The sequence below is a fragment of the Podarcis liolepis genome, assembly GCF_965112155.1.
Source record: "Podarcis liolepis genome assembly, chromosome: 2".
NCBI classification, from domain to species: Eukaryota; Metazoa; Chordata; class Lepidosauria; order Squamata; family Lacertidae; genus Podarcis; species Podarcis liolepis.
This window is the reverse complement of record NC_139555.1, coordinates 128624913-128636323: the sequence shown is the minus strand read 5'-3', so window position 1 is coordinate 128636323 and position 11411 is coordinate 128624913. Positions and strand designations below refer to the sequence as shown.

Here is an 11411-nt window from a genome sequence, read left to right as displayed (position 1 = left end):
TTCCCCTCATCTGTAAAAGGGGGAACCAATATTCACCATCACCTTATGGAACCAGATACCCAGCTGTTCTCTTCTTGCAAAAAAAAAAAAAGAAGAAGAAAAAGAAACAGAAACACCTCTTCGGTTGGTTTCAAGCGCAGATAGGGCGATTTAAAGAGAAACCACACAAATGCCTTGTAAATTGTCCCCCACCACCCACGACTTGGCTTATCCGGGTTGCAATGCGTGAAAAGGCTGGGCCGAGATGCAAACCGCTGCCGGGCTGCGATTACTTGATTTAAAGGGAAAGGGTCGTCGCCAATCCGCCCGCGGCAAACGCCTTGCACCCACCCCGAAAGACGCGCCGCAGCCAATGGGATCCTGTTTACCAGAGAGGGCGATTTGCTGGTGGAGAGTTTGAGCCAGACGCGGCAGCCCTCGCGCGCCGGCAGACGAACCCGAAGGGGAGACCCCTAAACGCAGACGAAACACGCGCACGCAGCCACATGGCAACCTGAACCAGAGGGCCGGAGTCGCCCGGCGGCGGCGCTCTGCTGGAGGGGCGCCCGAGATTATTGGGGGGGGCGGAGCCCCCCCAAACGAATTTTTGAGGGGGCTCGGGCCCCCTCAGGCCCCATGGAGTCGGCGCCTATGGTGGGACCCGGTTCTCCAGCTGGGGAGGGGGCGGATTCTTGTTCATGGAATAGATTCACAGAAGGAACCCCCAGGGTCATCCAGCCCAACCCCCGGCAATGCAGGAATCTTTGGCCTCGAACCCACAACCCGCAGATCGAGAGTCTCCTGCTTTGCCAACGGAGCCATGTCCTCCAAAGGGACTGGTGTCTCTCTCAGGTACCCTCCGAATATTGCAACAGACTTTCAGTCGGCTACTGAGCAGGTGAAGTATAATAATAATAATAATAATAATAATAATAATAATAATAATAACAATAATACATTCTTTATACCCCGCCCGCACATCTGGGGGCAGGGCACGAGGCTGCTGTCTAGATGGCCTCTGAGCCCAGAATCACAGAGAACTCTGCACATGCCCTGGACCATCCGGATTCTGGGAGGGAGGGAGAGCGGCCCCTGGCTGCGCTCAGCTTGCGAAGGGTTAAATCGAACAGAGCCGGAGACCAGCTTATAAAGCACACTTTGGGTTACAGTCACAGAAGAAGAGTGACTAGTGGGGTGCCACAGGGGAGGGAGATAGTAAAAGCACAACATCAAGCAATACCAATGAGACGAAAACATGGAAGGTGCCTAAAGAAGCCAGGGTGGCTATCTAAAGAACTTTTAACTGAGTTAAGATTAAAAAAGGATGTGTACAAAAAATGGAAAAGGGGGGAAACTACCAAAGGGGAATTCAAACAAATAGCCAGCACGTGTAGACACAAAGTCAGAAAAGCTAAAGCACAGAATGAACTCAGGCTTGCTAGAGAGGTTAAAAGCAACAAAAAAGGCTTTTATGGGTATGTTCGTAGCAAAAGGAAGAACAAAGAAACAGTGGAGTCACTCAGAGGAGAAGATGGTGAAATGCAAACAGGGGACACAGAATGGGCTGAACTCCTCAATGCCTTCTTTGCCTCAGTCTTCTCCGATAAAGAAAACAATGCCCGACCTGAAGAATTTGGAGCAAATGATTCAGCAAAGGAAACACAGCCCAGAATAACTAAGGAGATAGTACAAGAATACTTGGCTAGTTTAGATGTATTCAAGTCTCCAGGGCCAGACGAACTGCATCCAAGAGTATTAAAAGAACTGGCAGATGTGATCTCAGAACCACTGGCAGTCATCTTTGAGAATTCCTGGAGAACAGGCGAAGTCCCGGCAGACTGGAGGAGGGCAAATGTTGTCCCTATTTTCAAAAAGGGGAAAAGAGAGGACCCAAAGAATTACCGCCCACTCAGTCTGACATCAATACCAGGGAAGATTCTGGAGCAGATCATTAAGCAAACAGTCTGTGAGCACCTAGAAAGGAATGCTGTGATCACCAATAGTCAGCATGGATTTCTGAAAGATAAGTCATGTCAGACTAACCTGATCTCGTTTTTTGACAGAATTACAAGCCTGGTAGATGAAGGGAACGCAGTGGATGTAGCCTACCTTGATTTCAGCAAGGCATTTGACAAGGTGCCCCATGATATTCTTGTAAAGAAGCTGGTAACTTCTTGACTATGCTACCACTCAGTGGATTTGTAACTGGCTGACTGACCGAACCCAAAGGGTGCTCATCAATGGTTCCTCTTCATCCTGGAGAAGAGTGACTAGTGGGGTGCCACAGGGATCTGTCTTGGGCCCGGTCTTATTCAACATCTTTATCAACGACTTGGATGATGGACTCAAGGGCATCCTGATCAAATTTGCAGATGACACCAAACTGGGAGGGGTGGCTAACACCCCAGAGGACAGGATCACACTTCAAAACGACCTTGACAGATTAGAGAACTGGGCCAAAACAAACAAGATGAATTTTAACAGGGAGAAATGTAAAGTACTGCACTTGGGCATAAAAAATGAGAGGCACAAATACAAGATGGGGGACACCTGGCTTGAGAGCAGTACATGTGAGAAGGATCTAGGAGTCTTGGTTGACCACAAACTTGACATGAGCCAACAGTGTGACGCGGCAGCTAAAAAAGCCAATGCAATTCTGGGCCTCATCAATAGGAGTATAGCATCTAGATCAAGGGAAGTAATAGTGCCACTGTATTCTGCTCTGGTCAGACCTCACCTGGAGTACTGTGTCCGGTTCTGGGCACCACAATTCAAGAAGGACACTGACAAACTGGAACGTGTCCAGAGGAGGGCAACCCAAATGGTCAAAGGCCTGGAAACGATGCCTTATGAGGAACGGCTAAGGGAGCTGGGCATGTTTAGCCTGGAGAAGAGGAGGTTAAGGGGTGATATGATAGCCATGTTCAAATATATAAAAGGATGTCATATAGAGGAGGGAGAAAGGTTGTTTTCTGCTGCTCCAGAGAAGCGGACACGGAGCAATGGATCCAAACTACAAGAAAGAAGATTCCACCTAAACATTAGGAAGAACTTCCTGACAGTAAGAGCTGTTCGACAGTGGAATTTGCTGCCAAGGAGTGTGGTGGAGTCTTCTTCTTTGGAGGTCTTTAAGCAGAGGCTTGACAACCATATGTCAGGAGTGCTCTGATGGTGTTTCCTGCTTGGCAGGGGGTTGGACTCGATGGCCCTTGTGGTCTCTTCCAACTCTATGATTCTATGATTCTATGATTCTATGACTGTTTGCTTAATGATCTGCTCCAGAATCTTCCCTGGTATTGATGTCAGACTGACTGGGCGGTAATTATTTGGGTCCTCTCTTTCCCCCTTTTTGAAAATAGGGACAACATTTGCCCTCCTCCAGTCTGCCGGGACTTCGCCTGTTCTCCAGGAATTCTCAAAGATGACTGCCAGTGGTTCTGAGATCACATCTGCCAGTTCTTTTAATACTCTTGGATGCAGTTCATCTGGCCCTGGAGACTTGAATTCATCTAAACTAGCCAACTAGCCTTGCGGGGGGTGGGACTAGATGACCCTTCTTCTGACCCCCCTCTCCCTTCTCTTGCCGACTCCCCTGCAAGACTCTCTCCCTCTCAGAGTCTGGGCCCCCATGGAGCCTCTCCCCTTCACCCCCCTCCCTGGCTCCAATACCTCCCTGCTGGTCCCCTCTGGGATTAGGGGATTAGGGTTTCCCACAATACATTTCCAGAAGCATCCTCAAGGCATCATAGATCTGTCACAGAAAAGGTGTGGTCTCAGGTAGAACCTGAGCTCCAGGCTTGGCCCCGTCCATCAAATATAGTCTTCCATCACATTGCAAAGGAAAGCATGGACAGTTCCTGGTCCCTGAGTCAAGTCAAATACACCTGTCAGGGGTTCAGGAGCAGAGGCACAGGAAAGGGAGGAAATAGAGAGCGAGGGGGAGGAATCCGAAGGAAATGTTCGCGATGACAGCGGCCCGAGGTCTCTGAGTCTTTCCAGCAAATCGGAAGATTCACAGGAATGGGCGCCCATGGTCAGAGCAAGGGGGCGCCCAGGGGGACACCCCAGGAAGAAGGGGCCAGAGGGGACTCAGAGAGCAGCAGTTGGAAATCAGGACCAGCTTCCCCACCAGAGCGCAGAAGGGGGGAGGAGTCCCAGGTATCGGGATCAGGCGGCTCGCCGCCAGCAGGAGGATATGAGTCAGGATTGGCCACACCTCCATCGGGGAGCGAGGAAACGGTCAAGAGGAAGGTTGAAGGCTGGGCGCGCGCGCCAAGTTCAAATGCACAGGAAGGCGGCACAGTAAGTAGCCCGGATAGGGAGCCAGGTCCTAAAGCCCGCCGAAAGGAGGGAGAAGAGTCTGGGGGGTCGGCATCAGAAGAGTCCAGAAAGGATGTTACCACGGGGGGCAGAGAGACCCAGAGGAGGAAGGAGAGACGGAAGAGGTGGAGTAAGGTTAGAGTCTTAAGTTGGTGTACAGGGGGCGGAGACTCAGACGGAGCTTCGCCGGTCTAGCTTCTAAGACGTAGAGCTGCGCGCTGCGGCTTGGAAATGGAAACTGTAATTCAATAAAGACTTTTGTACATTAATGCCGGCTAGCGTTGGTCCTCTGTGAGCTGGGACCTGGAAGCAGCTCTGACAGTAAGCTCCGTCCCCTTTTGCACCAAAAGCCTCGCAGCGTGAGTGGGCGCAGCGAGGGGCGAAGATTGGTGCTTCGCGAGCTCACGAAAGTCGGACGAGATGAATACCGAACAGCACATAGCAGCCCTGCAAAATGCAGTGACACAACTCAACGCCGAGATACTAGCATCCAGGAAGAGGGAAGACGAAGCGGCTGCCGCCTACAAGGATCTCCAAGCCAGGTTGGAAGTGCTTACTAAGCAGGGGCAACCGGGACCCAAATCAGAGGGAATTGGGCTGGGGAGACGAGGAGGCAGCCTTGTATCTCATTTTGATGGGAATTTACAGCAGTACCCCAACTTCCGAGCAGACGTGCAGTTTGCGCTGCAACTGCTGGACAAAGACTTTAGAGATGAGCAAGAGAAGGTGGGGTTTATCTTGTCCCATTTGCATGGGGACGCGAAAGCATGGCTGCGCAATCTGTGGAGAGATAAGGATCCAGCGCTCCGAAGTGCGGATGCCTTCATTAAAGCGATGGATTCGTGTTTTTTATCAAATATAGACGTTGATATCGCCAGAAAAGAGATACATGGGCTGAAACAAGGGGGGGCCACTGTGAGGCAGTATCATTCCCGCTTTTTTGCATTGATCAATGCCCTGGAATGGGAGAAAGATTCAGCTGCAGTCAGAGACCTTTTCTGGGAAGGGTTGAATGGTGCTGTAAAAGACGAAATTGCGAGGGGGGAGAGACCCCGGAGCACTCAGGAAGTCGTTCAGAGGGCGCTGACGATTGGGGTGCGTCTGGAAGAACGTCCATGGAGCAAAGACGAAGGGCGTTGCGGGACGCGAGTCAGCAAGAGCGCCTTCCTTCTTTCCCAGGGATGCAGCGCGTGCGCACTCCACGCCTCCGCCAGGAGGAGGAGGGGAACCGATGGAGGTTGGAGGTGCCAGGGCTCAGTCAGCAACCAGAGCCCTAACACCGGGAGCAGTCAAAGCGAAGCCTCCTAGAGGGAACAGGAAGTGCTACCTCTGTGACAGTCCTCAGCACATGGCGAAAGAGTGTCCCCAGAGGCTCCACAAGCACACTGCAGCCTCCGCGACGGTAACAGAAGCAACTCAGCAGAGAGAACCACAGCAGGGAAACGACGGAGTCTGGCTGGAAACAGAGGCACTGGGGCCCAGCCAGACGAGTCAGTGAAGCAGTCCCCAGAGATTTTGCAGCCCACAGACCCCCTCCCGCCCAAACCAGTAGTGCAGCTCACCGCATCACTCCAGCTACCCAATGGACTCACAATGGAAGTGCCAATTACCATTGACTCTGGTAGTAACGCGGACTTTATAGGACAGGATTTCATTAAGCAGCACAGCATAACGCTACTGCCAGCCACGCTGCCCCTGAAGGTTGTCACGGTGGATGGCAGGGAATTGCTCAGGGGGCAGGTGGTGAAGCAAACGCCACCGATGGTGATGCAAATTGGAAATCACAGGGAAGTTATCAGCTTCAATGTCACCCAACTGTCGGACACGCCTGTAGTATTGGGCATGAGTTGGCTGGACAGGCACAGCCCAGCATTGGCTTGGTACCAGCGTCAACTAACTTTCGGCTCCTCCTACTGTGCAGAACACTGCATCCTGCCCAGACCGGAAGGGGAAGAGGAGGACACACAGCTGCAATTAGGCACGCTGCAAGCAGTGCCCCACAAGTACGCAGAGTTTTTGGAGGTTTTCTGCGAGAAGGAAGCGGACAAGCTACCTCCCCACAGGTCCTATGACTGCAAGATTGACCTCCTGCCGGGGGCGACGCTGCCGACAGGAAAACTGTATTCCATGTCTGAAGATGAATTGCAGGAACTCAAGGAGTTCATAGATCACAATTTGAAGCGCGGGTTCATCCGGGAGTCGAAAGCTGTGGGGGGCAGCCCAGTATTCTTTGTGAAGAAGCGGGACACGCCCCAAAAAAGACTTGTGGTGGACTATAGAATTTTGAACTCGAAAACCAAGCCCACGGCTTTCCCCATGCCCAAGATCGACGACCTGCTAGCGACGGTGCGAAAAGGACGCGTGTTCACCAAGTTGGATCTGAGAGGGGCGTACAACCTTATTCGCATACGGGAGGGCGACGAGTGGAAGACGGCCATGTTCACGCCCCTGGGCACCTACGAATACAGAGTTATGCCATTTGGATTACAAAATGGCTCCCACTGTTTTCAAGCTTTCATGCATCACGTGTTAGCGGGACTCCTTTACAAGAAGTGCGTCTGCTGCCTGGACGACATCCTGATATTTTCAGAATCGCAGGAGGCTCACGAGAGAGACGTCAAGGAAGTTCTGCAAAGACTACAGGAGCACAGACTGTACGCCAAGCTGGAGAAGTGCCAGTTCGACATGATGGAGGTGGATTTCCTGGGCTACAAATTGTCAGACAAGGGGCTCACCATGGACAGCGCTAAGGTTCGCTCAGTGTTGGACTGGAAGAGCCCGCGCAATCGGAAGGAGGTCCAGCGGTTTGTCGGCTTTGCAAACTTCTATCGCAAGTTCATCAAGGGGTTCGCTATGCAGACGGCGGCCATTACCGACACGCTCAGCTCCAAGAAGAAGAAGTTCATCTGGACGGAGCAGGCGGAGCAGTCCTTTCAGAAACTCAAGCGTCTCTTCTCGTCCGAAGAGCAGCTACTGCATGTAAATCCCAGCAGACCGATGAGGGTTGAAACAGACGCCTCAGACAGGGCCGTGGGAGCAGTCCTGTTGCAGCAAGACCCGCATGGGGATTGGAGGCCGTGCGCCTTCTACTCCAGGAAGCTCAGCAAGTCGGAGCAGAACTACACCATCTGGGACAGGGAGTTGCTAGCCATTCATGCAGCATTCAAGGCGTGGAGGCACTTCCTGATCGGAGCCAAACACACAGTGCAGGTCCGCACGGACCATAAGAACCTGGAGTACTGGCGCACGGCGAGGTTCCTGAACCAGAGGCACATACGTTGGGCGGAGTTCTTTGCGGACTTCGACTTCAGGATAGAGTACGTTCCAGGTGACAACAACGTCATGGCGGATGCACTGTCCAGGAAGCCGCAATACCTCGAGGAGGCGACGCCAGCGGCGGCCAAGCACATTTTCGCACCAGAAGCGTGGGCGTGCGCTTCGGCAACCGTGGACCTGGATGCTGTACGTCGCACGCTGCAGGAAGACTCCTTCGCACAAGCAAAGATGGAGGAGGTGCACAGGGGCACGGCGAAGGGCGACGAGTTCCAGATACGCGAAGGGTTGCTCATCCGCAAAGGGGCCCTCTACATGCCGGGAGACGAACTCCGCGCGAAGGTGCTGCAGCAGTTGCACGACGCACCCACCGCCGGGCACTTTGGCACAGAGAAGACGATAGAATTAGTCGCCAGAGACTTCTGGTGGCCCAAGATGCGGGGGGAAGTCACGGATTACGTCTCGAGGTGCGACACCTGCCAGAGAGCTAAGCCAGTGCATAAACCGCCGGCGGGACTGCTAGAACCGCTGCAAACTCCGCTCGAACCGTGGGAGAGGGTGGCCCTGGACTTTGTCACGGATCTGCCCAGCTCGAGGGGCAAGACAGCAGTGCTAGTGGTGGTGGACTTGTTAACCAAAGTGGCACATTTCATTCCGTGTGCGAAGGTGGCCACGGCGGAACAGACCGCCAAACTGTTCATAGACCACGTGTTCAAGGTTCACGGTCTGCCACGGTCGATACTGTCCGACCAGGGGCGACAGTTCATCTCGAACTTCTGGCAGAAGCTGATGGGCTTCCTGAACGTCAAGATCAACCTGGCTTCGGCTAGACACCCGCAGACCAACGGACAAGCGGAGCGGGTCAATGCCATCATGCAGCAGTACCTGAGATGCTACGCAAATCAGCAGCCTGCAACGTGGGTGGACTACCTGCCGCTCGCCGAGTTCGCCTACAACAACACAAAGCACGTGTCCACGGGGGTGACACCGTTCTTCGCCAACAATGGGAGGCATCCCAGAACCTTCCCGGGATTAGAGAGAGTGGGGGAGGGGGAGCCACAGGCAGCAGACGCCTTCGCGTCAGAGTTGCAGGAGGTCCACGAACAGCTTCGAAGGCAGTTAGAACTAGCTAAGCACGCGTACAAACTGCAGGCTGACAGACACAGAAGGGTTGGGGAAGAAATACAGGTGGGAGACTGGGTTTGGTTAGCAGCCCAGGCAGTGCCGGCCAGATCGTTAGCGAAAAAGAAGCTAGGACTTAAGCAGCTAGGGCCTTACCAAGTCGAGGCACAGGTCAATCCAGTGGCCTTCCGGCTGACACTTCCGGAGGGATCCAGGATGCATCCGGTCTTCCATAGATCAGTGCTCACGCCCTACAAGGCACCTCACAGATTTCAGGAGCCAGGGACGGCACCAAACCCACTCAGGGAAGAGACCACGCAGGGGGGGTCGCCAAGGGGGGAGCCCATTAACGAGGTCACAGAGATTTTAGACTCGAGATGGGGGGAAGAGGGAGTAGAATATCTTCTTGCCAGAGAAGGTACCCCAGCCAGCGCCAACAGTTGGGTGCCGGGCTACGCTTTGGAGGAACCTCTGCTCAAAGACGAGTTTCATGCCCTTTTCCCACACAGGCCCATGCCAGCCGAGTATTTCGACGACTGGCTTTTCTCACCCACACTTTCAGCCAGCACGTTCCGGGGGTTTGACTCGGACGAGGAACCGGCACTGGACACACGTTCCCCGGAGGGGTCACCCTCGGGATCGGCCTCAGACCGCTCTTATTGGTGGGACGATCGACCAGAGGAGCAGTGGCGCAGGAAGTGGCTGGAGGGTCCGGGGCGAGCGACATCCCCAGGGGAGACCGAGGGAGAGACGGACATGGACGTGTTCGGGGAGGACCTTGGGTTCGAGCACGGGGGCAAAGAGATGGAAGCAGAGGAGATCGACGTCGGCGAGTGCACGGAGGAAGAGCCGGACTTATCCGGCTGGATGTACGCCACGGGGAACGAACTGTATCCGGGACTCACCCCCATAACAACGGAGCACCCAGTACCCGCACCTGAAGGAGGGGAGGGGGGAAGGGGGGCTTCGAGGGGGGGATGGATGTCAGGGGTTCAGGAGCAGAGGCACAGGAAAGGGAGGAAATAGAGAGCGAGAAGGAGGAATCCGAAGGAAATGTTAGCGATGACAGCGGCCCGAGGTCTCTGAGTCTTTCCAGCGAATCGGAAGATTCACAGGAAGGGGCGCCCATGGTCAGAGCAAGGGGTTGCCCAGGGGGACACCCCAGGAAGAAGGGGCCAGAGGGGACTCAGAGAGCAGCAGTTGGAAATCAGGGCCAGCTTCCCCACCAGAGCGCAGAAGGGGGGAGGAGTCCCAGGTATCGGGATCAGGCGGCTCGCCGCCAGCGGGAGGATATGAGTCAGGATTGGCCACACCTCCATCGGGGAGCGAGGAAACGGTCAAGAGGAAGGTTGAAGGCTGCGCGCGCGCGCCAAGTTCAAATGCACAGGAAGGCGGCACAGTAAGTAGCCCGGATAGGGAGCCAGGTCCTAAAGCCTGCCGAAAGGAGGGAGAAGAGTCCGGGGGGTCGGCATCAGAAGAGTCCAGAAAGGATGTTACCACGGGGGGCAGAGAGACCCAGAGGAGGAAGGAGAGACGGAAGAGGTGGAGTAAGGTTAGAGTATTAAGTTGGTGTACAGGGGGCGGAGACTCAGACGGAGCTTTGCCGGTCTAGCTTCTAATACGTAGAGCTGTGCGCTGCGGCTTGGAAATGGAAACTACTTCAATAAAGACTTTTGTACATTAATGCCGGCTAGCGTTGGTCCTCTGTGAGCTGGGACCTGGAAGCAGCTCTGACAACACCCCTTGGTCTTGTCTGGGCTTCATCCCACTATGGGGTTGGTGGGCATTATGATTGAGATGGTTATCTGTTTGCCACTCTTGGGGCAGGATCTCACCCTGTACATCTCTGGATTATGGTGGGCTCACTCACCCCTCCCATTATGCCTCACTTCCCTGGGTCCGAAATGCCATTGGAACTGAGAAGATTGAAACAACGATGTGACTTCTTGTGAATTCCTAAAGTTTAACAATATGTAGCTGCTTTAAAGTGTGGATCCAAGGGTATGTGGCAGAATAGTATATGGGGAACCCCCGTCTCCCTTGCGGTTAGTCTGGATAAGCTGTGGGCTCCTTGGGGCAGAGTCCTTGGCACAGATGGGGGGGGGGAGGAAGGGGAGCCCCTAAGTGCAGGGGCAGAAGCGGGAAAGTGCAGGAATGGAGAGGGAGGGGTGCCCTCGGCTTGCAAAGGGTTAAAAGGAGCAGAGCTGGATTCCTAGAGAGGACAGGGAGTGATGGTCCTCCATGGATAAATTCCCCCCTCCCCCTCCCTCCCTGCTTTCTTCTCTCTCCTTTGCAAAAGCCCCTCCTGGACTCGGGTGAGTCTCCTCTCTCCTCCCCCTGAGGGTGCAATGGGGAGAAGGGGGTCCCAGGGAGGGGGCATGGGGGTCCCAGTTCAGATCATGCCTGGGGGGGGGAGACCCCCAAGTCAGGGAGCAGAGGGTCCTCCTTTGTTCTCCCTGCCAGGCCAGGGAGGGGGCGAGTTTGCAGGAGGTCTGCAGCTCTGTTCTTCCTTTGGGATCCAGGCGCTGCTTCCTCTTTAGGGAGGGAGCTTTGGGTCAAGGAAAAGTGGGCAGGCAAAGAAACCCCCTTCAGAGGGAGGCATAAGTCACTTTTGTGAACTGAGGCTGCAGCCAGAAGGGAACATTCCCACGTGGGGGGAGCACAGGGAGAAGAAAAGCCCGTCTGCATCTTCACAACCGGACCACTTCCTCTGTCCC

At 54.3% G+C, this 11411-nt stretch overlaps 2 protein-coding genes across 3 annotated transcripts in view; both read right to left on the bottom strand.

Moving 5' to 3' along the window:
- Positions 1 to 11411, bottom strand: part of LOC310702297 (uncharacterized protein) — a 636573-nt gene that overhangs the window by 181958 nt on the left and 443204 nt on the right. The gene's annotated exons all lie outside the window — the stretch shown is intronic.
- LOC310702288 (uncharacterized protein) overlaps positions 1 to 11411 on the bottom strand; it is a 165169-nt gene that overhangs the window by 94691 nt on the left and 59067 nt on the right. The window lies entirely within an intron of this gene.